Below are 26,283 nucleotides of genomic sequence, written 5' to 3'. Positions count from 1 at the left end.
GTGGAGCCCTTCCAGCCCCCCTCCTCTCCTCGCCTGGCCTCCTTCACCTCCCCGCCCCCCACCCCCAGCGCGCCGGGGCCGCTGACTGCGCACGGGCGGGAGGGGCGGGGCGCTCGCCCTTTGACCCCAGCCAGGGGCGGCCCTCCCCCACAACCCCTTTCAGCTGCGCCCCCCACCCTGTGGCCCGGCGGCCGCCTATTCCCCCGGGCCAGGGCTGGGGCACAGCGCACGGGGGAGGGGAGCCAGTGTATGGGGCGTCTCTCTCTCTCTCGGGATGTGTCCCATGGGTGGGGTGGGGTGGCGTGGTTTGTGGGGCGCTGAAGAAATCAGTCCCCTCCATCTCCTCCCTCTGGAAAACACCCAAGCCCTTGGAGAACTGCCCGCACCTCTACCTACCGTGGGGGCCGGGACCCTCCTCTGTGTCCTCCTGTGGCCCAGTCCAAGGGGCCTGGGCCTGGCCGGGGCTGCATTGGACCCCGACCACCCTGGCGTGTGGACTCGCTAAAAATTGGCGATTAGATATTGGATTCCAGCGTCATTGAGGTCATTTCACTAATGAGTGCACCGCAAAGAGTTTCCTAATCCATCTGTGAGGGTGGCAACCGAAAGAGAATTTTAGAGCTGACAGAATAGGCGAGGAAAGGCATAGGAGATTTCCACACCCAGTAAGGAAGCCTTTCCCGAAGTGGAAGAAAGAAAGGAGCAAACAGAGACACCGGTAGCCCGCCCGGATCAGAGTCTGCCCCTGAGAGAAAGTACCCTGACCAGGTTCACCCGTGGGTGGGTCGCGAGCTAGCGGCATTCAGAAGAGCGAGGCCCGCAGTCTGTGCAGAAGACACCTGCACTCGGGTGTGTGTGGCGGCACGATTCACAAGCAGCTCCAGATGTTAAACCAAGGAGAAGCCAGGGAGTTCCCAACGCCCCAGGTGTCCTCAGCCCACGACTGGCTGCTGTGGGAATGCGAAGCCCGGCTCCTTGTCTCAGAGCGGGGCAACCAGGAGGTGTGATGTCCACCCCGGGGTTCCCAGGAGGATCAGACTGAAGCTGGGACTTGGCCTGAAAGTGTCCCCTCGCATGGCCACCCCCTTCCCCTTCCTGCTCCTCTACTCCTGGTGCCCCTCCATCCAGGGGCCAGACCTTAAAGAGTCACCCGCAAGAGAATCCTGGTCCCAAAGGAGCCTTCTGGGGGACCCCTGCTGAGAGAGGTTGTGGGCATGGCCCGCTGGGGCTCTGCCCGACCCAGGGCTGAGAGATGCAACCTCCCAGCTCTGGGTCCCTGCAGGAAGTGTTGGCAAGCACAGGGCCAGTCCTCCAAAGGCCCAGGTGCAGGGAGCCCAGGCCAAGCAGCCTGTGGAAGAAGCCACATGCTGTGCCACCCCGGGGAACACGACTGCAGGCCACGGCCCTTCCCACCTCCTCCTCCTCCTCCTCCTCCTCCTCCTCCTCCTCCTCCTCCCACCCCGCCTCCGCCCCCACCCCCACATGGCACAGGGCCCAGAGACACCTCAGACACTTGCTACCCAAAGTGCAAAGGGCATCAGTTGCTCCTCCAAACCCCCCCCCAGCCCAGCAGACCGCGTTGTCCAGCCAGCCCCCGGGCCTCCCTGGGGTGCCCAGCACAAAAGTGCAGACACCCACCGGACCCTCAATCTCAGTTTTCGGATGTTTTTGCCACTCTGAGGACCCGCAGGCCAGCTGGGCCTTCTGGCAGGACAGAGAGCCCCGGAATCCGACGTGGAGAGCTGGGTGTACGTCCCCATGAGGAGGCGGTCCCCACCTCCGCGGCTCTCCCCTTGCGGGGAGCGGCAGCCGCGGGGCCTCAGAGAAGACACCAGGCTGGGCCCCCACGGCACAGCGGGAGCACGTCCCCCGCAGGCCACTTAGCCACGGCGGCCAGCCGGCGGACGGTTGGGTTGCGCGAGACGCTGCGGCCGCCCTGCTACCGGGTTCCTGGGAGGGCGTCCTGGAACCAGCGTCCACACCAAGCCCTTGGAAGGCCCAGGCGACGGAGGAGCCCCGTCAGGCAGGGGCCGAGGACGGTGACGGCCCGGGCGGGGAGGAGCGTGTCAGGCAGGGGCAGAGGACGGTGACAGGTGATAGGCCGGGCGGGAAGGAGTCAGTCAGGCAGGGGCCGTGGAGGAGACGGGCTGGGTAAGGGTTAGGGTTAGTGTCAGGGCACAAGTCACAATCGCAAAGACCTGGAAGCCACCCGAGTGCCCATCGACCCACGAGTGGGTAAATAAAATGTGGCGCGTGGACACCACGGAGTGCTATTCGGCTATGAGGAGCAGCGGTGAGGGGGCACCTCTCGTGGTTCTCCTGGCCAGAGCTGGAACCCGTTCCAGTAAGCCAAGTATCCCAAGAATGGACACACGAGCACCACGTGCTCGCGCTCACCAGCAAATGGGTACGAACCGATGGACACCTAAGTGGACACAGAGGAATCACCTTCTTCGGGTGGGTGTCGGGCGGGTGGGGGGAGGGGATGGGCATACACATCCATTAGGAATGGGGTGGGTACGCACCGACTGGGGGATGGGCGCACTTGAAGCTCTGACCCGAGGGGGGAGGCTGGGAGAGGGCAACGCACCCGTCCTTAACATTGGTGCCCCCACAATATGCTGGAACAACATGAGGGGTAAATGAATAAGAACACGGGGGGGGGGAGGGGGGCACGGGCAACACATGTCACCTTAATACTTGGACTCCCATCATCTGCTTGAAAAGAGAGAGAAAAGTAAATGCAATAATAGAGATAAGAGACACTTTTTAAAAATAATGAATCCGGCCGGGCGCTGTGGCTCACGCCTGTAATCCTAGCTCTTGGGAGGCCGAGGCGGGCGGATTGCTCAAGGTCAGGAGTTCAAAACCAGCCTGAGCAAGAGCGAGACCCCGTCTCTACTATAAATAGAAAGAAATTAATTGGCCAACTGATATATATATAAAAAATTAGCGGGGCATGGTGGCGCATGCCTGCAGTCCCAGCTACCCGGGAGGCTGAGGCAGAAGGATCACTCGAGCCCAGGAGTTTGAAGTTGCTGTGAGCTAGGCTGACGCCACGGCACTCACTCTAGCCTGGGCAACAAACCGAGACTCTGTCTCAAAAAAAAAAAAAAAAAAAAAAATGAATCCGAAGAGAAAAGTAAAAGGAGGCCTGTGGAGCAGGTCTGGGTGTGACTCCGGATCCCCGAACATCAGGTGCCACCACCAAAGATTCCTACGTGTAGCCCATAGAACCCCAAAAGCAACGGGAGGAGTTCTGGTCACATACTCCCTCAAAATGACATCCTGGCCTTCTTCTGGAACTCCCTCCCCTCTCAGACTCTCAAGGTTTCCTCCAGCGTGTCGGCTCCCACAGAGCAGACCTTTGGTCTGAGACCTGACAGTCCAGAAGCCACGCATGCTGCCGCGTGGCGGCGGTGTCACGGCTCGGGACAAGAGGAGGCCCCACGGTGCGGGCTGGGGCGCCAGGCACCGCGGCCGGCGGGCGCTGAGGGTGGGGGTCACCCCCACCCCGGGCCGCCCCCGCACTCCCAGAAACGCGACAGAACCAGAGGCAAAAAAAAAAAAAAAGAAGAAGCCTACGGCACCCGGTATTCCCGGGCGGTCTCCCATCCAAGTTCTAACCAGGCCCGAGCCTGCTTAGCTTCCGAGACCAGACGGGATCGGGCGCGTTCGGGGTGGTGTGGCCGTGGACGGCGGAGGGCGCCCCTGCCCCGCTCAAGAAGCCGAGCCTCTCTGCGCTTCCCCGCCGCCTCCTCCCGCCCCAGGCCCCGCGCCGGGTCGGGCCTGTTGAGTTCGCCGGCCGCGTCCCGCGGGCTCCGAGGGACGGGGGTGACAGGCGGGGCGGGCAGGGAGCGGCGGGCCGGGGTTGGGGGCTGTCTCTGTATACACACACACTCACACTCACACGCACTCACTCACTCACACTCACACAAGATGCGCCTCCACGGCTGGACCCGCCAAGGTGGAGCCCTTCCAGCCCCCCTCCTCTCCTCGCCTGGCCTCCTTCACCTCCCCGCCCCCCACCCCCAGCGCGCCGGGGCCGCTGACTGCGCACGGGCGGGAGGGGCGGGGCGCTCGCCCTTTGACCCCAGCCAGGGGCGGCCCTCCCCCACAACCCCTTTCAGCTGCGCCCCCCACCCTGTGGCCCGGCGGCCGCCTATTCCCCCGGGCCAGGGCTGGGGCACAGCGCACGGGGGAGGGGAGCCAGTGTATGGGGCGTCTCTCTCTCTCTCGGGATGTGTCCCAAGGGTGGGGTGGGGTGGCGTGGTTTGTGGGGCGCTGAAGAAATCAGTCCCCTCCATCTCCTCCCTCTGGAAAACACCCAAGCCCTTGGAGAACTGCCCGCACCTCTACCTACCGTGGGGGCCGGGACCCTCCTCTGTGTCCTCCTGTGGCCCAGTCCAAGGGGCCTGGGCCTGGCCGGGGCTGCATTGGACCCCGACCACCCTGGCGTGTGGACTCGCTAAAAATTGGCGATTAGATATTGGATTCCAGCGTCATTGAGGTCATTTCACTAATGAGTGCACCGCAAAGAGTTTCCTAATCCATCTGTGAGGGTGGCAACCGAAAGAGAATTTTAGAGCTGACAGAATAGGCGAGGAAAGGCATAGGAGATTTCCACACCCAGTAAGGAAGCCTTTCCCGAAGTGGAAGAAAGAAAGGAGCAAACAGAGACACCGGTAGCCCGCCCGGATCAGAGTCTGCCCCTGAGAGAAAGTACCCTGACCAGGTTCACCCGTGGGTGGGTCGCGAGCTAGCGGCATTCAGAAGAGCGAGGCCCGCAGTCTGTGCAGAAGACACCTGCACTCGGGTGTGTGTGGCGGCACGATTCACAAGCAGCTCCAGATGTTAAACCAAGGAGAAGCCAGGGAGTTCCCAACGCCCCAGGTGTCCTCAGCCCACGACTGGCTGCTGTGGCAATGCGAAGCCCGGCTCCTTGTCTCAGAGCGGGGCAACCAGGAGGTGTGATGTCCACCCCGGGGTTCCCAGGAGGATCAGACTGAAGCTGGGACTTGGCCTGAAAGTGTCCCCTCGCATGGCCACCCCCTTCCCCTTCCTGCTCCTCTACTCCTGGTGCCCCTCCATCCAGGGGCCAGACCTTAAAGAGTCACCCGCAAGAGAATCCTGGTCCCAAAGGAGCCTTCTGGGGGACCCCTGCTGAGAGAGGTTGTGGGCATGGCCCGCTGGGGCTCTGCCCGACCCAGGGCTGAGAGATGCAACCTCCCAGCTCTGGGTCCCTGCAGGAAGTGTTGGCAAGCACAGGGCCAGTCCTCCAAAGGCCCAGGTGCAGGGAGCCCAGGCCAAGCAGCCTGTGGAAGAAGCCACATGCTGTGCCACCCCGGGGAACACGACTGCAGGCCACGGCCCTTCCCACCTCCTCCTCCTCCTCCTCCTCCTCCTCCTCCTCCTCCCACCCCGCCTCCGCCCCCGCCCCCACATGGCACAGGGCCCAGAGACACCTCAGACACTTGCTACCCAAAGTGCAAAGGGCATCAGTTGCTCCTCCAAACCCCCCCCCCAGCCCAGCAGACCGCGTTGTCCAGCCAGCCCCCGGGCCTCCCTGGGGTGCCCAGCACAAAAGTGCAGACACCCACCGGACCCTCAATCTCAGTTTTCGGATGTTTTTGCCACTCTGAGGACCCGCAGGCCAGCTGGGCCTTCTGGCAGGACAGAGAGCCCCGGAATCCGACGTGGAGAGCTGGGTGTACGTCCCCATGAGGAGGCGGTCCCCACCTCCGCGGCTCTCCCCTTGCGGGGAGCGGCAGCCGCGGGGCCTCAGAGAAGACACCAGGCTGGGCCCCCACGGCACAGCGGGAGCACGTCCCCCGCAGGCCACTTAGCCACGGCGGCCAGCCGGCGGACGGTTGGGTTGCGCGAGACGCTGCGGCCGCCCTGCTACCGGGTTCCTGGGAGGGCGTCCTGGAACCAGCGTCCACACCAAGCCCTTGGAAGGCCCAGGCGACGGAGGAGCCCCGTCAGGCAGGGGCCGAGGACGGTGACGGCCCGGGCGGGGAGGAGCGTGTCAGGCAGGGGCAGAGGACGGTGACAGGTGATAGGCCGGGCGGGAAGGAGTCAGTCAGGCAGGGGCCGTGGAGGAGACGGGCTGGGTAAGGGTTAGGGTTAGTGTCAGGGCACAAGTCACAATCGCAAAGACCTGGAAGCCACCCGAGTGCCCATCGACCCACGAGTGGGTAAATAAAATGTGGCGCGTGGACACCACGGAGTGCTATTCGGCTATGAGGAGCAGCGGTGAGGGGGCACCTCTCGTGGTTCTCCTGGCCAGAGCTGGAACCCGTTCCAGTAAGCCAAGTATCCCAAGAATGGACACACGAGCACCACGTGCTCGCGCTCACCAGCAAATGGGTACGAACCGATGGACACCTAAGTGGACACAGAGGAATCACCTTCTTCGGGTGGGTGTCGGGCGGGTGGGGGGAGGGGATGGGCATACACATCCATTAGGAATGGGGTGGGTACGCACCGACTGGGGGATGGGCGCACTTGAAGCTCTGACCCGAGGGGGGAGGCTGGGAGAGGGCAACGCACCCGTCCTTAACATTGGTGCCCCCACAATATGCTGGAACAACATGAGGGGTAAATGAATAAGAACACGGGGGGGGGGGAGGGGGGCACGGGCAACACATGTCACCTTAATACTTGGACTCCCATCATCTGCTTGAAAAGAGAGAGAAAAGTAAATGCAATAATAGAGATAAGAGACACTTTTTAAAAATAATGAATCCGGCCGGGCGCTGTGGCTCACGCCTGTAATCCTAGCTCTTGGGAGGCCGAGGCGGGCGGATTGCTCAAGGTCAGGAGTTCAAAACCAGCCTGAGCAAGAGCGAGACCCCGTCTCTACTATAAATAGAAAGAAATTAATTGGCCAACTGATATATATATAAAAAATTAGCGGGGCATGGTGGCGCATGCCTGCAGTCCCAGCTACCCGGGAGGCTGAGGCAGAAGGATCACTCGAGCCCAGGAGTTTGAAGTTGCTGTGAGCTAGGCTGACGCCACGGCACTCACTCTAGCCTGGGCAACAAACCGAGACTCTGTCTCAAAAAAAAAAAAAAAAAAATGAATCCGAAGAGAAAAGTAAAAGGAGGCCTGTGGAGCAGGTCTGGGTGTGACTCCGGATCCCCGAACATCAGGTGCCACCACCAAAGATTCCTACGTGTAGCCCATAGAACCCCAAAAGCAACGGGAGGAGTTCTGGTCACATACTCCCTCAAAATGACATCCTGGCCTTCTTCTGGAACTCCCTCCCCTCTCAGACTCTCAAGGTTTCCTCCAGCGTGTCGGCTCCCACAGAGCAGACCTTTGGTCTGAGACCTGACAGTCCAGAAGCCACGCATGCTGCCGCGTGGCGGCGGTGTCACGGCTCGGGACAAGAGGAGGCCCCACGGTGCGGGCTGGGGCGCCAGGCACCGCGGCCGGCGGGCGCTGAGGGTGGGGGTCACCCCCACCCCGGGCCGCCCCCGCACTCCCAGAAACGCGACAGAACCAGAGGCAAAAAAAAAAAAAAAGAAGAAGCCTACGGCACCCGGTATTCCCGGGCGGTCTCCCATCCAAGTTCTAACCAGGCCCGACCCTGCTTAGCTTCCGAGACCAGACGGGATCGGGCGCGTTCGGGGTGGTGTGGCCGTGGACGGCGGAGGGCGCCCCTGCCCCGCTCAAGAAGCCGAGCCTCTCTGCGCTTCCCCGCCGCCTCCTCCCGCCCCAGGCCCCGCGCCGGGTCGGGCCTGTTGAGTTCGCCGGCCGCGTCCCGCGGGCTCCGAGGGACGGGGGTGACAGGCGGGGCGGGCAGGGAGCGGCGGGCCGGGGTTGGGGGCTGTCTCTGTATACACACACACTCACACTCACACGCACTCACTCACTCACACTCACACAAGATGCGCCTCCACGGCTGGACCCGCCAAGGTGGAGCCCTTCCAGCCCCCCTCCTCTCCTCGCCTGGCCTCCTTCACCTCCCCGCCCCCCACCCCCAGCGCGCCGGGGCCGCTGACTGCGCACGGGCGGGAGGGGCGGGGCGCTCGCCCTTTGACCCCAGCCAGGGGCGGCCCTCCCCCACAACCCCTTTCAGCTGCGCCCCCCACCCTGTGGCCCGGCGGCCGCCTATTCCCCCGGGCCAGGGCTGGGGCACAGCGCACGGGGGAGGGGAGCCAGTGTATGGGGCGTCTCTCTCTCTCTCTCGGGATGTGTCCCATGGGTGGGGTGGGGTGGCGTGGTTTGTGGGGCGCTGAAGAAATCAGTCCCCTCCATCTCCTCCCTCTGGAAAACACCCAAGCCCTTGGAGAACTGCCCGCACCTCTACCTACCGTGGGGGCCGGGACCCTCCTCTGTGTCCTCCTGTGGCCCAGTCCAAGGGGCCTGGGCCTGGCCGGGGCTGCATTGGACCCCGACCACCCTGGCGTGTGGACTCGCTAAAAATTGGCGATTAGATATTGGATTCCAGCGTCATTGAGGTCATTTCACTAATGAGTGCACCGCAAAGAGTTTCCTAATCCATCTGTGAGGGTGGCAACCGAAAGAGAATTTTAGAGCTGACAGAATAGGCGAGGAAAGGCATAGGAGATTTCCACACCCAGTAAGGAAGCCTTTCCCGAAGTGGAAGAAAGAAAGGAGCAAACAGAGACACCGGTAGCCCGCCCGGATCAGAGTCTGCCCCTGAGAGAAAGCACCCTGACCAGGTTCACCCGTGGGTGGGTCGCGAGCTAGCGGCATTCAGAAGAGCGAGGCCCGCAGTCTGTGCAGAAGACACCTGCACTCGGGTGTGTGTGGCGGCACGATTCACAAGCAGCTCCAGATGTTAAACCAAGGAGAAGCCAGGGAGTTCCCAACGCCCCAGGTGTCCTCAGCCCACGACTGGCTGCTGTGGCAATGCGAAGCCCGGCTCCTTGTCTCAGAGCGGGGCAACCAGGAGGTGTGATGTCCACCCCGGGGTTCCCAGGAGGATCAGACTGAAGCTGGGACTTGGCCTGAAAGTGTCCCCTCGCATGGCCACCCCCTTCCCCTTCCTGCTCCTCTACTCCTGGTGCCCCTCCATCCAGGGGCCAGACCTTAAAGAGTCACCCGCAAGAGAATCCTGGTCCCAAAGGAGCCTTCTGGGGGACCCCTGCTGAGAGAGGTTGTGGGCATGGCCCGCTGGGGCTCTGCCCGACCCAGGGCTGAGAGATGCAACCTCCCAGCTCTGGGTCCCTGCAGGAAGTGTTGGCAAGCACAGGGCCAGTCCTCCAAAGGCCCAGGTGCAGGGAGCCCAGGCCAAGCAGCCTGTGGAAGAAGCCACATGCTGTGCCACCCCGGGGAACACGACTGCAGGCCACGGCCCTTCCCACCTCCTCCTCCTCCTCCTCCTCCTCCTCCTCCTCCTCCCACCCCGCCTCCGCCCCCGCCCCCACATGGCACAGGGCCCAGAGACACCTCAGACACTTGCTACCCAAAGTGCAAAGGGCATCAGTTGCTCCTCCAAACCCCCCCCCAGCCCAGCAGACCGCGTTGTCCAGCCAGCCCCCGGGCCTCCCTGGGGTGCCCAGCACAAAAGTGCAGACACCCACCGGACCCTCAATCTCAGTTTTCGGATGTTTTTGCCACTCTGAGGACCCGCAGGCCAGCTGGGCCTTCTGGCAGGACAGAGAGCCCCGGAATCCGACGTGGAGAGCTGGGTGTACGTCCCCATGAGGAGGCGGTCCCCACCTCCGCGGCTCTCCCCTTGCGGGGAGCGGCAGCCGCGGGGCCTCAGAGAAGACACCAGGCTGGGCCCCCACGGCACAGCGGGAGCACGTCCCCCGCAGGCCACTTAGCCACGGCGGCCAGCCGGCGGACGGTTGGGTTGCGCGAGACGCTGCGGCCGCCCTGCTACCGGGTTCCTGGGAGGGCGTCCTGGAACCAGCGTCCACACCAAGCCCTTGGAAGGCCCAGGCGACGGAGGAGCCCCGTCAGGCAGGGGCCGAGGACGGTGACGGCCCGGGCGGGGAGGAGCGTGTCAGGCAGGGGCAGAGGACGGTGACAGGTGATAGGCCGGGCGGGAAGGAGTCAGTCAGGCAGGGGCCGTGGAGGAGACGGGCTGGGTAAGGGTTAGGGTTAGTGTCAGGGCACAAGTCACAATCGCAAAGACCTGGAAGCCACCCGAGTGCCCATCGACCCACGAGTGGGTAAATAAAATGTGGCGCGTGGACACCACGGAGTGCTATTCGGCTATGAGGAGCAGCGGTGAGGGGGCACCTCTCGTGGTTCTCCTGGCCAGAGCTGGAACCCGTTCCAGTAAGCCAAGTATCCCAAGAATGGACACACGAGCACCACGTGCTCGCGCTCACCAGCAAATGGGTACGAACCGATGGACACCTAAGTGGACACAGAGGAATCACCTTCTTCGGGTGGGTGTCGGGCGGGTGGGGGGAGGGGATGGGCATACACATCCATTAGGAATGGGGTGGGTACGCACCGACTGGGGGATGGGCGCACTTGAAGCTCTGACCCGAGGGGGGAGGCTGGGAGAGGGCAACGCACCCGTCCTTAACATTGGTGCCCCCACAATATGCTGGAACAACATGAGGGGTAAATGAATAAGAACACGGGGGGGGGGGAGGGGGGCACGGGCAACACATGTCACCTTAATACTTGGACTCCCATCATCTGCTTGAAAAGAGAGAGAAAAGTAAATGCAATAATAGAGATAAGAGACACTTTTTAAAAATAATGAATCCGGCCGGGCGCTGTGGCTCACGCCTGTAATCCTAGCTCTTGGGAGGCCGAGGCGGGCGGATTGCTCAAGGTCAGGAGTTCAAAACCAGCCTGAGCAAGAGCGAGACCCCGTCTCTACTATAAATAGAAAGAAATTAATTGGCCAACTGATATATATATAAAAAATTAGCGGGGCATGGTGGCGCATGCCTGCAGTCCCAGCTACCCGGGAGGCTGAGGCAGAAGGATCACTCGAGCCCAGGAGTTTGAAGTTGCTGTGAGCTAGGCTGACGCCACGGCACTCACTCTAGCCTGGGCAACAAACCGAGACTCTGTCTCAAAAAAAAAAAAAAAAAAAATGAATCCGAAGAGAAAAGTAAAAGGAGGCCTGTGGAGCAGGTCTGGGTGTGACTCCGGATCCCCGAACATCAGGTGCCACCACCAAAGATTCCTACGTGTAGCCCATAGAACCCCAAAAGCAACGGGAGGAGTTCTGGTCACATACTCCCTCAAAATGACATCCTGGCCTTCTTCTGGAACTCCCTCCCCTCTCAGACTCTCAAGGTTTCCTCCAGCGTGTCGGCTCCCACAGAGCAGACCTTTGGTCTGAGACCTGACAGTCCAGAAGCCACGCATGCTGCCGCGTGGCGGCGGTGTCACGGCTCGGGACAAGAGGAGGCCCCACGGTGCGGGCTGGGGCGCCAGGCACCGCGGCCGGCGGGCGCTGAGGGTGGGGGTCACCCCCACCCCGGGCCGCCCCCGCACTCCCAGAAACGCGACAGAACCAGAGGCAAAAAAAAAAAAAAAGAAGAAGCCTACGGCACCCGGTATTCCCGGGCGGTCTCCCATCCAAGTTCTAACCAGGCCCGACCCTGCTTAGCTTCCGAGACCAGACGGGATCGGGCGCGTTCGGGGTGGTGTGGCCGTGGACGGCGGAGGGCGCCCCTGCCCCGCTCAAGAAGCCGAGCCTCTCTGCGCTTCCCCGCCGCCTCCTCCCGCCCCAGGCCCCGCGCCGGGTCGGGCCTGTTGAGTTCGCCGGCCGCGTCCCGCGGGCTCCGAGGGACGGGGGTGACAGGCGGGGCGGGCAGGGAGCGGCGGGCCGGGGTTGGGGGCTGTCTCTGTATACACACACACTCACACTCACACGCACTCACTCACTCACACTCACACAAGATGCGCCTCCACGGCTGGACCCGCCAAGGTGGAGCCCTTCCAGCCCCCCTCCTCTCCTCGCCTGGCCTCCTTCACCTCCCCGCCCCCCACCCCCAGCGCGCCGGGGCCGCTGACTGCGCACGGGCGGGAGGGGCGGGGCGCTCGCCCTTTGACCCCAGCCAGGGGCGGCCCTCCCCCACAACCCCTTTCAGCTGCGCCCCCCACCCTGTGGCCCGGCGGCCGCCTATTCCCCCGGGCCAGGGCTGGGGCACAGCGCACGGGGGAGGGGAGCCAGTGTATGGGGCGTCTCTCTCTCTCTCTCGGGATGTGTCCCATGGGTGGGGTGGGGTGGCGTGGTTTGTGGGGCGCTGAAGAAATCAGTCCCCTCCATCTCCTCCCTCTGGAAAACACCCAAGCCCTTGGAGAACTGCCCGCACCTCTACCTACCGTGGGGGCCGGGACCCTCCTCTGTGTCCTCCTGTGGCCCAGTCCAAGGGGCCTGGGCCTGGCCGGGGCTGCATTGGACCCCGACCACCCTGGCGTGTGGACTCGCTAAAAATTGGCGATTAGATATTGGATTCCAGCGTCATTGAGGTCATTTCACTAATGAGTGCACCGCAAAGAGTTTCCTAATCCATCTGTGAGGGTGGCAACCGAAAGAGAATTTTAGAGCTGACAGAATAGGCGAGGAAAGGCATAGGAGATTTCCACACCCAGTAAGGAAGCCTTTCCCGAAGTGGAAGAAAGAAAGGAGCAAACAGAGACACCGGTAGCCCGCCCGGATCAGAGTCTGCCCCTGAGAGAAAGCACCCTGACCAGGTTCACCCGTGGGTGGGTCGCGAGCTAGCGGCATTCAGAAGAGCGAGGCCCGCAGTCTGTGCAGAAGACACCTGCACTCGGGTGTGTGTGGCGGCACGATTCACAAGCAGCTCCAGATGTTAAACCAAGGAGAAGCCAGGGAGTTCCCAACGCCCCAGGTGTCCTCAGCCCACGACTGGCTGCTGTGGCAATGCGAAGCCCGGCTCCTTGTCTCAGAGCGGGGCAACCAGGAGGTGTGATGTCCACCCCGGGGTTCCCAGGAGGATCAGACTGAAGCTGGGACTTGGCCTGAAAGTGTCCCCTCGCATGGCCACCCCCTTCCCCTTCCTGCTCCTCTACTCCTGGTGCCCCTCCATCCAGGGGCCAGACCTTAAAGAGTCACCCGCAAGAGAATCCTGGTCCCAAAGGAGCCTTCTGGGGGACCCCTGCTGAGAGAGGTTGTGGGCATGGCCCGCTGGGGCTCTGCCCGACCCAGGGCTGAGAGATGCAACCTCCCAGCTCTGGGTCCCTGCAGGAAGTGTTGGCAAGCACAGGGCCAGTCCTCCAAAGGCCCAGGTGCAGGGAGCCCAGGCCAAGCAGCCTGTGGAAGAAGCCACATGCTGTGCCACCCCGGGGAACACGACTGCAGGCCACGGCCCTTCCCACCTCCTCCTCCTCCTCCTCCTCCTCCTCCTCCTCCTCCCACCCCGCCTCCGCCCCCGCCCCCACATGGCACAGGGCCCAGAGACACCTCAGACACTTGCTACCCAAAGTGCAAAGGGCATCAGTTGCTCCTCCAAACCCCCCCCCCAGCCCAGCAGACCGCGTTGTCCAGCCAGCCCCCGGGCCTCCCTGGGGTGCCCAGCACAAAAGTGCAGACACCCACCGGACCCTCAATCTCAGTTTTCGGATGTTTTTGCCACTCTGAGGACCCGCAGGCCAGCTGGGCCTTCTGGCAGGACAGAGAGCCCCGGAATCCGACGTGGAGAGCTGGGTGTACGTCCCCATGAGGAGGCGGTCCCCACCTCCGCGGCTCTCCCCTTGCGGGGAGCGGCAGCCGCGGGGCCTCAGAGAAGACACCAGGCTGGGCCCCCACGGCACAGCGGGAGCACGTCCCCCGCAGGCCACTTAGCCACGGCGGCCAGCCGGCGGACGGTTGGGTTGCGCGAGACGCTGCGGCCGCCCTGCTACCGGGTTCCTGGGAGGGCGTCCTGGAACCAGCGTCCACACCAAGCCCTTGGAAGGCCCAGGCGACGGAGGAGCCCCGTCAGGCAGGGGCCGAGGACGGTGACGGCCCGGGCGGGGAGGAGCGTGTCAGGCAGGGGCAGAGGACGGTGACAGGTGATAGGCCGGGCGGGAAGGAGTCAGTCAGGCAGGGGCCGTGGAGGAGACGGGCTGGGTAAGGGTTAGGGTTAGTGTCAGGGCACAAGTCACAATCGCAAAGACCTGGAAGCCACCCGAGTGCCCATCGACCCACGAGTGGGTAAATAAAATGTGGCGCGTGGACACCACGGAGTGCTATTCGGCTATGAGGAGCAGCGGTGAGGGGGCACCTCTCGTGGTTCTCCTGGCCAGAGCTGGAACCCGTTCCAGTAAGCCAAGTATCCCAAGAATGGACACACGAGCACCACGTGCTCGCGCTCACCAGCAAATGGGTACGAACCGATGGACACCTAAGTGGACACAGAGGAATCACCTTCTTCGGGTGGGTGTCGGGCGGGTGGGGGGAGGGGATGGGCATACACATCCATTAGGAATGGGGTGGGTACGCACCGACTGGGGGATGGGCGCACTTGAAGCTCTGACCCGAGGGGGGAGGCTGGGAGAGGGCAACGCACCCGTCCTTAACATTGGTGCCCCCACAATATGCTGGAACAACATGAGGGGTAAATGAATAAGAACACGGGGGGGGGGGGAGGGGGGCACGGGCAACACATGTCACCTTAATACTTGGACTCCCATCATCTGCTTGAAAAGAGAGAGAAAAGTAAATGCAATAATAGAGATAAGAGACACTTTTTAAAAATAATGAATCCGGCCGGGCGCTGTGGCTCACGCCTGTAATCCTAGCTCTTGGGAGGCCGAGGCGGGCGGATTGCTCAAGGTCAGGAGTTCAAAACCAGCCTGAGCAAGAGCGAGACCCCGTCTCTACTATAAATAGAAAGAAATTAATTGGCCAACTGATATATATATAAAAAATTAGCGGGGCATGGTGGCGCATGCCTGCAGTCCCAGCTACCCGGGAGGCTGAGGCAGAAGGATCACTCGAGCCCAGGAGTTTGAAGTTGCTGTGAGCTAGGCTGACGCCACGGCACTCACTCTAGCCTGGGCAACAAACCGAGACTCTGTCTCAAAAAAAAAAAAAAAAAAATGAATCCGAAGAGAAAAGTAAAAGGAGGCCTGTGGAGCAGGTCTGGGTGTGACTCCGGATCCCCGAACATCAGGTGCCACCACCAAAGATTCCTACGTGTAGCCCATAGAACCCCAAAAGCAACGGGAGGAGTTCTGGTCACATACTCCCTCAAAATGACATCCTGGCCTTCTTCTGGAACTCCCTCCCCTCTCAGACTCTCAAGGTTTCCTCCAGCGTGTCGGCTCCCACAGAGCAGACCTTTGGTCTGAGACCTGACAGTCCAGAAGCCACGCATGCTGCCGCGTGGCGGCGGTGTCACGGCTCGGGACAAGAGGAGGCCCCACGGTGCGGGCTGGGGCGCCAGGCACCGCGGCCGGCGGGCGCTGAGGGTGGGGGTCACCCCCACCCCGGGCCGCCCCCGCACTCCCAGAAACGCGACAGAACCAGAGGCAAAAAAAAAAAAAAAGAAGAAGCCTACGGCACCCGGTATTCCCGGGCGGTCTCCCATCCAAGTTCTAACCAGGCCCGACCCTGCTTAGCTTCCGAGACCAGACGGGATCGGGCGCGTTCGGGGTGGTGTGGCCGTGGACGGCGGAGGGCGCCCCTGCCCCGCTCAAGAAGCCGAGCCTCTCTGCGCTTCCCCGCCGCCTCCTCCCGCCCCAGGCCCCGCGCCGGGTCGGGCCTGTTGAGTTCGCCGGCCGCGTCCCGCGGGCTCCGAGGGACGGGGGTGACAGGCGGGGCGGGCAGGGAGCGGCGGGCCGGGGTTGGGGGCTGTCTCTGTATACACACACACTCACACTCACACGCACTCACTCACTCACACTCACACAAGATGCGCCTCCACGGCTGGACCCGCCAAGGTGGAGCCCTTCCAGCCCCCCTCCTCTCCTCGCCTGGCCTCCTTCACCTCCCCGCCCCCCACCCCCAGCGCGCCGGGGCCGCTGACTGCGCACGGGCGGGAGGGGCGGGGCGCTCGCCCTTTGACCCCAGCCAGGGGCGGCCCTCCCCCACAACCCCTTTCAGCTGCGCCCCCCACCCTGTGGCCCGGCGGCCGCCTATTCCCCCGGGCCAGGGCTGGGGCACAGCGCACGGGGGAGGGGAGCCAGTGTATGGGGCGTCTCTCTCTCTCTCGGGATGTGTCCCAAGGGTGGGGTGGGGTGGCGTGGTTTGTGGGGCGCTGAAGAAATCAGTCCCCTCCATCTCCTCCCTCTGGAAAACACCCAAGCCCTTGGAGAACTGCCCGCACCTCTACCTACCGTGGGGGCCGGGACCCTCCTCTGTGTCCTCCTGTGGCCCAGTCCAAGGGGCCTGGGCCTGGCCGGGGCTGCATTGGACCCCGACCACCCTGGCGTGTGGACTCGCTAAAAATTGGCGATTAGATATTGGATTCCAGCGTCATTGAGGTCATTTCACTAATGAGTGCACCGCAAAGAGTTTCCTAATCCATCTGTGAGGGTGGCAACCGAAAGAGAATTTTAGAGCTGACAGAATAGGCGAGGAAAGGCATAGGAGATTTCCACACCCAGTAAGGAAGCCTTTCCCGAAGTGGAAGAAAGAAAGGAGCAAACAGAGACACCGGTAGCCCGCCCGGATCAGAGTCTGCCCCTGAGAGAAAGTACCCTGACCAGGTTCACCCGTGGGTGGGTCGCGAGCTAGCGGCATTCAGAAGAGCGAGGCCCGCAGTCTGTGCAGAAGACACCTGCACTCGGGTGTGTGTGGCGGCACGATTCACAAGCAGCTCCAGATGTTAAACCAAGGAGAAGCCAGGGAGTTCCCAACGCCCCAGGTGTCCTCAGCCCACGACTGGCTGCTGTGGCAATGCGAAGCCCGGCTCCTTGTCTCAGAGCGGGGCAACCAGGAGGTGTGATGTCCACCCCGGGGTTCCCAGGAGGATCAGACTGAAGCTGGGACTTGGCCTGAAAGTGTCCCCTCGCATGGCCACCCCCTTCCCCTTCCTGCTCCTCTACTCCTGGTGCCCCTCCATCCAGGGGCCAGACCTTAAAGAGTCACCCGCAAGAGAATCCTGGTCCCAAAGGAGCCTTCTGGGGGACCCCTGCTGAGAGAGGTTGTGGGCATGGCCCGCTGGGGCTCTGCCCGACCCAGGGCTGAGAGATGCAACCTCCCAGCTCTGGGTCCCTGCAGGAAGTGTTGGCAAGCACAGGGCCAGTCCTCCAAAGGCCCAGGTGCAGGGAGCCCAGGCCAAGCAGCCCGTGGAAGAAGCCACATGCTGTGCCACCCCGGGGAACACGACTGCAGGCCACGGCCCTTCCCACCTCCTCCTCCTCCTCCTCCTCCTCCTCCTCCCACCCCGCCTCCGCCCCCGCCCCCACATGGCACAGGGCCCAGAGACACCTCAGACACTTGCTACCCAAAGTGCAAAGGGCATCAGTTGCTCCTCCAAACCCCCCCCCCAGCCCAGCAGACCGCGTTGTCCAGCCAGCCCCCGGGCCTCCCTGGGGTGCCCAGCACAAAAGTGCAGACACCCACCGGACCCTCAATCTCAGTTTTCGGATGTTTTTGCCACTCTGAGGACCCGCAGGCCAGCTGGGCCTTCTGGCAGGACAGAGAGCCCCGGAATCCGACGTGGAGAGCTGGGTGTACGTCCCCATGAGGAGGCGGTCCCCACCTCCGCGGCTCTCCCCTTGCGGGGAGCGGCAGCCGCGGGGCCTCAGAGAAGACACCAGGCTGGGCCCCCACGGCACAGCGGGAGCACGTCCCCCGCAGGCCACTTAGCCACGGCGGCCAGCCGGCGGACGGTTGGGTTGCGCGAGACGCTGCGGCCGCCCTGCTACCGGGTTCCTGGGAGGGCGTCCTGGAACCAGCGTCCACACCAAGCCCTTGGAAGGCCCAGGCGACGGAGGAGCCCCGTCAGGCAGGGGCCGAGGACGGTGACGGCCCGGGCGGGGAGGAGCGTGTCAGGCAGGGGCAGAGGACGGTGACAGGTGATAGGCCGGGCGGGAAGGAGTCAGTCAGGCAGGGGCCGTGGAGGAGACGGGCTGGGTAAGGGTTAGGGTTAGTGTCAGGGCACAAGTCACAATCGCAAAGACCTGGAAGCCACCCGAGTGCCCATCGACCCACGAGTGGGTAAATAAAATGTGGCGCGTGGACACCACGGAGTGCTATTCGGCTATGAGGAGCAGCGGTGAGGGGGCACCTCTCGTGGTTCTCCTGGCCAGAGCTGGAACCCGTTCCAGTAAGCCAAGTATCCCAAGAATGGACACACGAGCACCACGTGCTCGCGCTCACCAGCAAATGGGTACGAACCGATGGACACCTAAGTGGACACAGAGGAATCACCTTCTTCGGGTGGGTGTCGGGCGGGTGGGGGGAGGGGATGGGCATACACATCCATTAGGAATGGGGTGGGTACGCACCGACTGGGGGATGGGCGCACTTGAAGCTCTGACCCGAGGGGGGAGGCTGGGAGAGGGCAACGCACCCGTCCTTAACATTGGTGCCCCCACAATATGCTGGAACAACATGAGGGGTAAATGAATAAGAACACGGGGGGGGGGAGGGGGGCACGGGCAACACATGTCACCTTAATACTTGGACTCCCATCATCTGCTTGAAAAGAGAGAGAAAAGTAAATGCAATAATAGAGATAAGAGACACTTTTTAAAAATAATGAATCCGGCCGGGCGCTGTGGCTCACGCCTGTAATCCTAGCTCTTGGGAGGCCGAGGCGGGCGGATTGCTCAAGGTCAGGAGTTCAAAACCAGCCTGAGCAAGAGCGAGACCCCGTCTCTACTATAAATAGAAAGAAATTAATTGGCCAACTGATATATATATAAAAAATTAGCGGGGCATGGTGGCGCATGCCTGCAGTCCCAGCTACCCGGGAGGCTGAGGCAGAAGGATCACTCGAGCCCAGGAGTTTGAAGTTGCTGTGAGCTAGGCTGACGCCACGGCACTCACTCTAGCCTGGGCAACAAACCGAGACTCTGTCTCAAAAAAAAAAAAAAAAAAAAAAATGAATCCGAAGAGAAAAGTAAAAGGAGGCCTGTGGAGCAGGTCTGGGTGTGACTCCGGATCCCCGAACATCAGGTGCCACCACCAAAGATTCCTACGTGTAGCCCATAGAACCCCAAAAGCAACGGGAGGAGTTCTGGTCACATACTCCCTCAAAATGACATCCTGGCCTTCTTCTGGAACTCCCTCCCCTCTCAGACTCTCAAGGTTTCCTCCAGCGTGTCGGCTCCAACAGAGCAGACCTTTGGTCTGAGACCTGACAGTCCAGAAGCCACGCATGCTGCCGCGTGGCGGCGGTGTCACGGCTCGGGACAAGAGGAGGCCCCACGGTGCGGGCTGGGGCGCCAGGCACCGCGGCCGGCGGGCGCTGAGGGTGGGGGTCACCCCCACCCCGGGCCGCCCCCGCACTCCCAGAAACGCGACAGAACCAGAGGCAAAAAAAAAAAAAAAGAAGAAGCCTACGGCACCCGGTATTCCCGGGCGGTCTCCCATCCAAGTTCTAACCAGGCCCGACCCTGCTTAGCTTCCGAGACCAGACGGGATCGGGCGCGTTCGGGGTGGTGTGGCCGTGGACGGCGGAGGGCGCCCCTGCCCCGCTCAAGAAGCCGAGCCTCTCTGCGCTTCCCCGCCGCCTCCTCCCGCCCCAGGCCCCGCGCCGGGTCGGGTCTGTTGAGTTCGCCGGCCGGGTCCCGCGGGCTCCGAGGGACGGGGGTGACAGGCGGGGCGGGCAGGGAGCGGCGGGCCGGGGTTGGGGGCTGTCTCTGTATACACACACACTCACACTCACACGCACTCACTCACTCACACTCACACAAGATGCGCCTCCACGGCTGGACCCGCCAAGGTGGAGCCCTTCCAGCCCCCCTCCTCTCCTCGCCTGGCCTCCTTCACCTCCCCGCCCCCCACCCCCAGCGCGCCGGGGCCGCTGACTGCGCACGGGCGGGAGGGGCGGGGCGCTCGCCCTTTGACCCCAGCCAGGGGCGGCCCTCCCCCACAACCCCTTTCAGCTGCGCCCCCCACCCTGTGGCCCGGCGGCCGCCTATTCCCCCGGGCCAGGGCTGGGGCACAGCGCACGGGGGAGGGGAGCCAGTGTATGGGGCGTCTCTCTCTCTCTCTCGGGATGTGTCCCATGGGTGGGGTGGGGTGGCGTGGTTTGTGGGGCGCTGAAGAAATCAGTCCCCTCCATCTCCTCCCTCTGGAAAACACCCAAGCCCTTGGAGAACTGCCCGCACCTCTACCTACCGTGGGGGCCGGGACCCTCCTCTGTGTCCTCCTGTGGCCCAGTCCAAGGGGCCTGGGCCTGGCCGGGGCTGCATTGGACCCCGACCACCCTGGCGTGTGGACTCGCTAAAAATTGGCGATTAGATATTGGATTCCAGCGTCATTGAGGTCATTTCACTAATGAGTGCACCGCAAAGAGTTTCCTAATCCATCTGTGAGGGTGGCAACCGAAAGAGAATTTTAGAGCTGACAGAATAGGCGAGGAAAGGCATAGGAGATTTCCACACCCAGTAAGGAAGCCTTTCCCGAAGTGGAAGAAAGAAAGGAGCAAACAGAGACACCGGTAGCCCGCCCGGATCAGAGTCTGCCCCTGAGAGAAAGCACCCTGACCAGGTTCACCCGTGGGTGGGTCGCGAGCTAGCGGCATTCAGAAGAGCGAGGCCCGCAGTCTGTGCAGAAGACACCTGCACTCGGGTGTGTGTGGCGGCACAATTCACAAGCAGCTCCAGATGTTAAACCAAGGAGAAGCCAGGGAGTTCCCAACGCCCCAGGTGTCCTCAGCCCACGACTGGCTGCTGTGGGAATGCGAAGCCCGGCTCCTTGTCTCAGAGCGGGGCAACCAGGAGGTGTGATGTCCACCCCGGGGTTCCCAGGAGGATCAGACTGAAGCTGGGACTTGGCCTGAAAGTGTCCCCTCGCATGGCCACCCCCTTCCCCTTCCTGCTCCTCTACTCCTGGTGCCCCTCCATCCAGGGGCCAGACCTTAAAGAGTCACCCGCAAGAGAATCCTGGTCCCAAAGGAGCCTTCTGGGGGACCCCTGCTGAGAGAGGTTGTGGGCATGGCCCGCTGGGGCTCTGCCCGACCCAGGGCTGAGAGATGCAACCTCCCAGCTCTGGGTCCCTGCAGGAAGTGTTGGCAAGCACAGGGCCAGTCCTCCAAAGGCCCAGGTGCAGGGAGCCCAGGCCAAGCAGCCCGTGGAAGAAGCCACATGCTGTGCCACCCCGGGGAACACGACTGCAGGCCACGGCCCTTCCCACCTCCTCCTCCTCCTCCTCCTCCTCCTCCTCCTCCTCCCACCCCGCCTCCGCCCCCGCCCCCACATGGCACAAGGCCCAGAGACACCTCAGACACTTGCTACCCAAAGTGCAAAGGGCATCAGTTGCTCCTCCAAACCCCCCCCCCAGCCCAGCAGACCGCGTTGTCCAGCCAGCCCCCGGGCCTCCCTGGGGTGCCCAGCACAAAAGTGCAGACACCCACCGGACCCTCAATCTCAGTTTTCGGATGTTTTTGCCACTCTGAGGACCCGCAGGCCAGCTGGGCCTTCTGGCAGGACAGAGAGCCCCGGAATCCGACGTGGAGAGCTGGGTGTACGTCCCCATGAGGAGGCGGTCCCCACCTCCGCGGCTCTCCCCTTGCGTGGAGCGGCAGCCGCGGGGCCTCAGAGAAGACACCAGGCTGGGCCCCCACGGCACAGCGGGAGCACGTCCCCCGCAGGCCACTTAGCCACGGCGGCCAGCCGGCGGACGGTTGGGTTGCGCGAGACGCTGCGGCCGCCCTGCTACCGGGTTCCTGGGAGGGCGTCCTGGAACCAGCGTCCACACCAAGCCCTTGGAAGGCCCAGGCGACGGAGGAGCCCCGTCAGGCAGGGGCCGAGGACGGTGACGGCCCGGGCGGGGAGGAGCGTGTCAGGCAGGGGCAGAGGACGGTGACAGGTGATAGGCCGGGCGGGAAGGAGTCAGTCAGGCAGGGGCCGTGGAGGAGACGGGCTGGGTAAGGGTTAGGGTTAGTGTCAGGGCACAAGTCACAATCGCAAAGACCTGGAAGCCACCCGAGTGCCCATCGACCCACGAGTGGGTAAATAAAATGTGGCGCGTGGACACCACGGAGTGCTATTCGGCTATGAGGAGCAGCGGTGAGGGGGCACCTCTCGTGGTTCTCCTGGCCAGAGCTGGAACCCGTTCCAGTAAGCCAAGTATCCCAAGAATGGACACACGAGCACCACGTGCTCGCGCTCACCAGCAAATGGGTACGAACCGATGGACACCTAAGTGGACACAGAGGAATCACCTTCTTCGGGTGGGTGTCGGGCGGGTGGGGGGAGGGGATGGGCATACACATCCATTAGGAATGGGGTGGGTACGCACCGACTGGGGGATGGGCGCACTTGAAGCTCTGACCCGAGGGGGGAGGCTGGGAGAGGGCAACGCACCCGTCCTTAACATTGGTGCCCCCACAATATGCTGGAACAACATGAGGGGTAAATGAATAAGAACACGGGGGGGGGAGGGGGGCACGGGCAACACATGTCACCTTAATACTTGGACTCCCATCATCTGCTTGAAAAGAGAGAGAAAAGTAAATGCAATAATAGAGATAAGAGACACTTTTTAAAAATAATGAATCCGGCCGGGCGCTGTGGCTCACGCCTGTAATCCTAGCTCTTGGGAGGCCGAGGCGGGCGGATTGCTCAAGGTCAGGAGTTCAAAACCAGCCTGAGCAAGAGCGAGACCCCGTCTCTACTATAAATAGAAAGAAATTAATTGGCCAACTGATATATATATAAAAAATTAGCGGGGCATGGTGGCGCATGCCTGCAGTCCCAGCTACCCGGGAGGCTGAGGCAGAAGGATCACTCGAGCCCAGGAGTTTGAAGTTGCTGTGAGCTAGGCTGACGCCACGGCACTCACTCTAGCCTGGGCAACAAACCGAGACTCTGTCTCAAAAAAAAAAAAAAAAAAAAAAAATGAATCCGAAGAGAAAAGTAAAAGGAGGCCTGTGGAGCAGGTCTGGGTGTGACTCCGGATCCCCGAACATCAGGTGCCACCACCAAAGATTCCTACGTGTAGCCCATAGAACCCCAAAAGCAACGGGAGGAGTTCTGGTCACATACTCCCTCAAAATGACATCCTGGCCTTCTTCTGGAACTCCCTCCCCTCTCAGACTCTCAAGGTTTCCTCCAGCGTGTCGGCTCCAACAGAGCAGACCTTTGGTCTGAGACCTGACAGTCCAGAAGCCACGCATGCTGCCGCGTGGCGGCGGTGTCACGGCTCGGGACAAGAGGAGGCCCCACGGTGCGGGCTGGGGCGCCAGGCACCGCGGCCGGCGGGCGCTGAGGGTGGGGGTCACCCCCACCCCGGGCCGCCCCCGCACTCCCAGAAACGCGACAGAACCAGAGGCAAAAAAAAAAAAAAAGAAGAAGCCTACGGCACCCGGTATTCCCGGGCGGTCTCCCATCCAAGTTCTAACCAGGCCCGACCCTGCTTAGCTTCCGAGACCAGACGGGATCGGGCGCGTTCGGGGTGGTGTGGCCGTGGACGGCGGAGGGCGCCCCTGCCCCGCTCAAGAAGCCGAGCCTCTCTGCGCTTCCCCGCCGCCTCCTCCCGCCCCAGGCCCCGCGCCGGGTCGGGCCTGTTGAGTTCGCCGGCCGGGTCCCGCGGGCTCCGAGGGACGGGGGTGACAGGCGGGGCGGGCAGGGAGCGGCGGGCCGGGGTTGGGGGCTGTCTCTGTATACACACACACTCACACTCACACGCACTCACTCACTCACACTCACACAAGATGCGCCTCCACGGCTGGACCCGCCAAGGTGGAGCCCTTCCAGCCCCCCTCCTCTCCTCGCCTGGCCTCCTTCACCTCCCCGCCCCCCACCCCCAGCGCGCCGGGGCCGCTGACTGCGCACGGGCGGGAGGGGCGGGGCGCTCGCCCTTTGACCCCAGCCAGGGGCGGCCCTCCCCCACAACCCCTTTCAGCTGCGCCCCCCACCCTGTGGCCCGGCGGCCGCCTATTCCCCCGGGCCAGGGCTGGGGCACAGCGCACGGGGGAGGGGAGCCAGTGTATGGGGCGTCTCTCTCTCTCTCTCGGGATGTGTCCCATGGGTGGGGTGGGGTGGCGTGGTTTGTGGGGCGCTGAAGAAATCAGTCCCCTCCATCTCCTCCCTCTGGAAAACACCCAAGCCCTTGGAGAACTGCCCGCACCTCTACCTACCGTGGGGGCCGGGACCCTCCTCTGTGTCCTCCTGTGGCCCAGTCCAAGGGGCCTGGGCCTGGCCGGGGCTGCATTGGACCCCGACCACCCTGGCGTGTGGACTCGCTAAAAATTGGCGATTAGATATTGGATTCCAGCGTCATTGAGGTCATTTCACTAATGAGTGCACCGCAAAGAGTTTCCTAATCCATCTGTGAGGGTGGCAACCGAAAGAGAATTTTAGAGCTGACAGAATAGGCGAGGAAAGGCATAGGAGATTTCCACACCCAGTAAGGAAGCCTTTCCCGAAGTGGAAGAAAGAAAGGAGCAAACAGAGACACCGGTAGCCCGCCCGGATCAGAGTCTGCCCCTGAGAGAAAGCACCCTGACCAGGTTCACCCGTGGGTGGGTCGCGAGCTAGCGGCATTCAGAAGAGCGAGGCCCGCAGTCTGTGCAGAAGACACCTGCACTCGGGTGTGTGTGGCGGCACAATTCACAAGCAGCTCCAGATGTTAAACCAAGGAGAAGCCAGGGAGTTCCCAACGCCCCAGGTGTCCTCAGCCCACGACTGGCTGCTGTGGGAATGCGAAGCCCGGCTCCTTGTCTCAGAGCGGGGCAACCAGGAGGTGTGATGTCCACCCCGGGGTTCCCAGGAGGATCAGACTGAAGCTGGGACTTGGCCTGAAAGTGTCCCCTCGCATGGCCACCCCCTTCCCCTTCCTGCTCCTCTACTCCTGGTGCCCCTCCATCCAGGGGCCAGACCTTAAAGAGTCACCCGCAAGAGAATCCTGGTCCCAAAGGAGCCTTCTGGGGGACCCCTGCTGAGAGAGGTTGTGGGCATGGCCCGCTGGGGCTCTGCCCGACCCAGGGCTGAGAGATGCAACCTCCCAGCTCTGGGTCCCTGCAGGAAGTGTTGGCAAGCACAGGGCCAGTCCTCCAAAGGCCCAGGTGCAGGGAGCCCAGGCCAAGCAGCCCGTGGAAGAAGCCACATGCTGTGCCACCCCGGGGAACACGACTGCAGGCCACGGCCCTTCCCACCTCCTCCTCCTCCTCCTCCTCCTCCTCCTCCTCTTCCCACCCCGCCTCCGCCCCCGCCCCCACATGGCACAAGGCCCAGAGACACCTCAGACACTTGCTACCCAAAGTGCAAAGGGCATCAGTTGCTCCTCCAAACCCCCCCCCCAGCCCAGCAGACCGCGTTGTCCAGCCAGCCCCCGGGCCTCCCTGGGGTGCCCAGCACAAAAGTGCAGACACCCACCGGACCCTCAATCTCAGTTTTCGGATGTTTTTGCCACTCTGAGGACCCGCAGGCCAGCTGGGCCTTCTGGCAGGACAGAGAGCCCCGGAATCCGACGTGGAGAGCTGGGTGTACGTCCCCATGAGGAGGCGGTCCCCACCTCCGCGGCTCTCCCCTTGCGTGGAGCGGCAGCCGCGGGGCCTCAGAGAAGACACCAGGCTGGGCCCCCACGGCACAGCGGGAGCACGTCCCCCGCAGGCCACTTAGCCACGGCGGCCAGCCGGCGGACGGTTGGGTTGCGCGAGACGCTGCGGCCGCCCTGCTACCGGGTTCCTGGGAGGGCGTCCTGGAACCAGCGTCCACACCAAGCCCTTGGAAGGCCCAGGCGACGGAGGAGCCCCGTCAGGCAGGGGCCGAGGACGGTGACGGCCCGGGCGGGGAGGAGCGTGTCAGGCAGGGGCAGAGGACGGTGACAGGTGATAGGCCGGGCGGGAAGGAGTCAGTCAGGCAGGGGCCGTGGAGGAGACGGGCTGGGTAAGGGTTAGGGTTAGTGTCAGGGCACAAGTCACAATCGCAAAGACCTGGAAGCCACCCGAGTGCCCATCGACCCACGAGTGGGTAAATAAAATGTGGCGCGTGGACACCACGGAGTGCTATTCGGCTATGAGGAGCAGCGGTGAGGGGGCACCTCTCGTGGTTCTCCTGGCCAGAGCTGGAACCCGTTCCAGTAAGCCAAGTATCCCAAGAATGGACACACGAGCACCACGTGCTCGCGCTCACCAGCAAATGGGTACGAACCGATGGACACCTAAGTGGACACAGAGGAATCACCTTCTTCGGGTGGGTGTCGGGCGGGTGGGGGGAGGGGATGGGCATACACATCCATTAGGAATGGGGTGG

General features: G+C 62.9%; 6 pseudogenes; all 6 read right to left on the bottom strand.

Moving 5' to 3' along the window:
- Positions 1-3,578: 3,578 nt before the first annotated feature.
- On the bottom strand, positions 3,579-3,697 carry LOC142875227 (uncharacterized; annotated as a pseudogene).
- Positions 3,698-7,537: 3,840 nt separating this feature from the next.
- Positions 7,538-7,656, bottom strand: LOC142875064 (uncharacterized; annotated as a pseudogene).
- Positions 7,657-11,498: 3,842 nt separating this feature from the next.
- On the bottom strand, positions 11,499-11,617 carry LOC142875063 (uncharacterized; annotated as a pseudogene).
- Positions 11,618-15,460: 3,843 nt separating this feature from the next.
- On the bottom strand, positions 15,461-15,579 carry LOC142875062 (uncharacterized; annotated as a pseudogene).
- A 3,837-nt stretch (positions 15,580-19,416) lies between these two features.
- LOC142875061 (uncharacterized) lies at positions 19,417-19,535 on the bottom strand (annotated as a pseudogene).
- A 3,845-nt stretch (positions 19,536-23,380) lies between these two features.
- On the bottom strand, positions 23,381-23,499 carry LOC142875060 (uncharacterized; annotated as a pseudogene).
- Positions 23,500-26,283: the final 2,784 nt, after the last annotated feature.

Source organism: Microcebus murinus, chromosome 13 (assembly GCF_040939455.1).
Source record: "Microcebus murinus isolate Inina chromosome 13, M.murinus_Inina_mat1.0, whole genome shotgun sequence".
Lineage (NCBI taxonomy): Eukaryota > Metazoa > Chordata > Mammalia > Primates > Cheirogaleidae > Microcebus > Microcebus murinus.
The sequence above is the reverse complement of the archived record's forward strand: the minus strand, read 5'-3'. Positions and strand labels throughout refer to the sequence as shown.